Consider the following 4,739-nt stretch of genomic DNA (forward strand, 5'->3'; position numbering starts at 1 on the left):
TGAATTTGATTTAAATTTTATTTTCTACTTCTTGACAAATTTTCAATTCATTCGTGGCTTCTACTGACTATTTTAACACATGCATATGCTTTGATCTTGATTCTTCAGGCTGCATGCCCAGGGCTGTTGTCCAATTGAAAGGCTCCCCCATTCTCAAGTCATCTCTAGGTTTTCTTTTAGGATTTACCTGTATTTTGATATATACATCCTCCCATCAATTCTGACTAGTTTCTTCGTTTGAAGTAAGACATATCCACAACATGATGCTGCAACCACACTTTTCTTGGGCCTGTCAGTTTAGGTCGACGGTCATGTCTTGGTAGGGTTGGAGTTGCGCCATACTGTTTTCATTTTCAGAAGATGGGTTAATCAATTCTCTGTGACGTTAATATAGTTTGGGAAACTATAAACTTATAACTCTGCTCTAAATTTCTCCACAACTAATCCCTGACTATGTATGATGTTCCTTGATTTTTATGAGTCTGTTTGTCTGCTCATGTTCCCTAAACCTTTGAGGCCTTTTCGGCACAGCTGTATTTATCCTGAAGTTAACTGCACATAATGGAGTCTATTACAAGTGACAGTTATGCATAACTTGGTCTACACACACACAAAAAATAACGTTCCAGGGTTATGTATACTTTTGCAAGACATAGTAACTACATTAATCAGGATATTTCACATCGTATCTAAACCCACACAAAAATCCTGAAACATAATAATCAAGTTGACCCAATGATTTATTTACAGACATGTCAGTGAATCTAAAATCTCCTTTTTGAGTCAAAGGTGTGATGCTGAAAAAGCAAGAGCAAGTAGAGGAATAATATATAGTAAAATCATGGGCCTTCCATAAGCTCCCTAGTGTTTTTGTTTTAGCAATATCTATTTGAAGCATTTTAACGCAATGTTAGATTAAAGTAGCCGCAACTTCCATTTAAAAAGTTGTTGTATTTTGCGTGATACTGTAGTTCTTCTCCTGTTCTTAATATTAGTATGTTTTGTGCAGTAAACTGAAGTGCATCCAAAATCAGAAAAAAAACTAACCTTCAGCAAAAGTGAATGAATGACCTAGTCAGTCATTGAACTGAGAGGTGATTTAAATCAGCAAAGCCATTTGTGGTTTCCACCTCTAAAGTTATCACTTCAACCAGATTATATTGATTTACTGGGCAACCATCTGTATTTAGTCTTAACCAATTTCAATGGGACCAGATGGCAATCTGCCTGCGTATGTATTTTTTTTTCTTCCATTACACGCTCTGCCTCCCTCTCTCAGACTCGCTTTGGATCCACACTTCCTGATTGTGCTTTTATCCAAACCATCCTACATTTTCTGCACCTCCTTATTTACTTTTTCTGTTGACCCAACCTCAGTGTGGGATGCAGAAAATCATTGCCTAAATTAAACATTACTGAAAGAGAACATTGAAGAAAGAGTTTCACAGGGAAAATAAATACTAAGCAACAAGGAGTGTGTAGACATCTAGAAACAGAAAAGAGGAAGCAATTTGATATGTTAGGTATAGCACATTAGAACTTTAAGAATGTTGATCACATGATGGCAAAAACAACTACAAAGATAAAGTAGCAGACCAGTGAAGAGTGTGAAATTAAAACCACAAGTTTCAGCTTACTTTTACTCAGCCTTACCTTTTTGCAAGCATTCTAGAACCCAACTCTGTTTATTCATAATTAAGATTTTTTTTCATCACTTTAAACACAAAAAAATATTGTATAACATTTATAGTAAGTCTCAAATCCAAATACCAACAGGCCCTAACTCTGCATTACATTATGGAGAGACTGATTAATTTTACTGTGGGTGCATTACATTTAATGATACTGATTGTAACTCCCGTCTTAATCAATTTCTTTTACTATCGAAGCCTACAGTGCAGCAAACAGTCTTATTTGGCAACAATTCTGTGATCTATGACACTATTATGCTTCAGCATTTTATGCAATGAAAACCAAATGTTGGCATACATTTGGTGAACTGTTTTTTTCCCCCCTCATTTTGTTCAAACAAGCAGTGCTAAATTGTTGTAAGAGCCTGCTCTGCATCACATCTATTGTTTTTTTTTTCTGCCAAAAGCACTGTACCAACATAAAACAGATCCTGTCTTGGCATTATCTCTTTTAGTCTTGCAACAACCACTGGCAAACTACTGTGCAGAGAGTCAAAGCATTTACCTAAGGCTCTTATCCTGTTTTTCTATTTAAAAGCAAACGTGTGTGTTTAAGATGTTTATTTTTTAGCAAACATGGGACGTAATTAGCTATATCTCAGTTACATTTACTTGAGATATTTTTTTGGACAAAGTACTTCCAACAGTACCTTTCCTATAGCATACACTTTTTACTTCTACTTTTGTGACATTATACACCTTAGTTGGCCTCTCTCTCTCTTTCTCTCTGTCATGTTTCCAATTTATCTTCACCAATTGATTAGCTTTCAAAGTTCTATTTTGCAGGTTACCTAGCCACTAGCTTAAAACACACTTGTAGGAGGTGATCTGCAAAACCTCTGACCCTCTCTTTGCCCAAGTTTCCAAAAGATAACACTGAAAATCTAATGATACACACCAAAATCCATCAGTGTCTTGTAATCAAATGTTTTTTTTCCTTAGAAATACTGGGCCAAGGACAGAAGCACAACAACACAAAAGTGCTTGGATTCATGTTGAAAAGGCTTCTCCTCTCAATCACGCCTGTCCAGATATAGAAGAATATCCAGATGGCACCGCTTCCTTGACACCGACCAGACTTTGAAAACTTCAGGGAGGATGAGTTGTTGTTCCGTGCTCAAGCACACACAAAACCCAACAATCTAACTTGATTTCATTGCTGAACCTTGCACATCAGCTTTGATTCCAGTCAGGTGACATTCCAAAGAAATTATGATTCTCCAGATTGGCATGCCTATAAGCCCCCACACTTTCCTGCCACCTGGCTCACAGTCTTGACAGTCTTCCATGCAGAGAGTGGCCCCAAGAAGTGTTGAAGAGGTACATTTGATGCCACATTTTGCATCCGAGCCTGGTTACATCCTGAGATCAATGCTCCACTAACTGTGACCCTAACCCCACAAGCAGTGTCTTCTTGAGGAGGGTCCTCTGGTCTCACCATTCAAGGTACTAATAGCCTTGCATTGCTCTTAGTCTCCATTTGCCTGATCCCAATTAGTGGAAGTGCTGAACAACACACACCCATATCGTGAGCACTTCAAATCCACCATGCTACGGTGCCGATTCTGCAAACAGAAGCAAAAAGTAACCTTTTGATACAATTACAACAGAGTTTGTAAATCCATCAGTTTGTAGCTCTTTTCCTTGGAAGGTCAACAGTGATTAAATAAATGTCAAACCATTAAAGGAGAAAGGGAAACAAAAGACAACAGAGTGTGATTTATAAATGATGGGGGAATGACAAGAACATATGAATGGTTGGAGGACAAAAGGCAGCACAATAAAAAAAATGACAAGATGAAGTGCTGAAAGGTATAAGACGGATTGGTAGAGGTGAGTAAAACTGTAGCAAGAGATAAATACACGAGAAAAGAATTGACATGAAAGGACTTAAAGAACAACAGGAGTTTAAACAAAATAAAGGGCTCAATGAAAAAACAAAACATGAAATCAGGGGTTGGCAAGAAGAGCCATTTGTCTTTTTGTCAGACATATTGTGCCAAAATTGCCGGATGCTCTTTAAGAACCCATAATCTGTCTCCAACTAAATAGTAAACTGTCTGCCAGTTCATGTTTGCATTCAAAGGTTCTAGTTCTGGCTTGTGCTAGATAAGGCTGCGTATTGATTCTACATAATAAAAATAGTCTTCTTTTTTCCATATACTTAAGCACTATGAAACACCTTTTTCAGACCAAGCTCATATAGATTTGTTTCTTTTCTTTTCTTCTGGCACGACATGGAAGGAGAATGTGTGCATCTGTCAGGAATGCAGCTTGTGGCTGATCTGCATGCACTTGACAGGATCTCAGGTTAACACAGAGATTACACAGTGACTTAGCCTGCCTTACTACTGTGACCCTGCTAAGCCATGCTAACTCTAACAGCTAATAACCATTTTACAGCTGCTGCCTTCCTACCTCAAACTGTGCATGCTTGAGTTTGCCTGTCAACTTTCCTCCATCTCCATTTCTGTCCCTGGAATGTTCTTCTTTTTCCTGCCTCAGTGTGTCCAACCCAATTCTTACTCTCGTCTCTGCTTATCACATTCGAATTTGTTTTTTTCTCTTATCGTCTTATCCAGTTTCCCACAGCCTCTACATCTTGCTTTTCACCTATCTCGCTAAGATCTTTGTCTCTGCAAAACCCTCTCCTTTCCGCTCATCTTAAACCTCCCTCCGCAGTAGGGGTGTCATGCCATTTCTGGCACGTGAGCTGAAGCCCAGATGTCTGCATTGGCTGCTGCTGGAAATTGGGTCATGCTGTGGGAGAAACAGAGAGAGAGAGAGAAGCCAAAGAAGGGGGAAGAGAAGAGGGCAAAAAGAAATGGAAAAAATGGGAACAAAGGTAAAAAGTTAAAAAGCTAGTAAGAGGAAAAGGCAATAATGAATTATGTTTCTTAAAAGGGAGAATTTGATGGCAAGTGGAGGTGTGTTCCTGTTCAGTGAAAAAGATCTTTAATCATTTTACATAATGTACTCTATTGTCACAAAATGGATAACTAAAATGAGGTTATCAATCACACTTGATAAGAAAAATCTGAAGTGAAC

The 4,739-nt window shown here is 38.2% G+C and overlaps 1 long non-coding RNA gene across 1 annotated transcript; it reads right to left on the bottom strand.

The window, feature by feature from the left end:
- LOC114160167 (uncharacterized) lies at window positions 1-4,273 on the bottom strand. Its single transcript, XR_003598733.1, has 2 exons — window positions 4,110-4,273; window positions 1-3,256 (listed from the first exon to the last, which is right to left on the bottom strand). It is a non-coding gene; the product is annotated as an uncharacterized LOC114160167 (long non-coding RNA).
- Window positions 4,274-4,739: the final 466 nt, after the last annotated feature.

Source organism: Xiphophorus couchianus, chromosome 16 (assembly GCF_001444195.1).
Source record: "Xiphophorus couchianus chromosome 16, X_couchianus-1.0, whole genome shotgun sequence".
Lineage (NCBI taxonomy): Eukaryota > Metazoa > Chordata > Actinopteri > Cyprinodontiformes > Poeciliidae > Xiphophorus > Xiphophorus couchianus.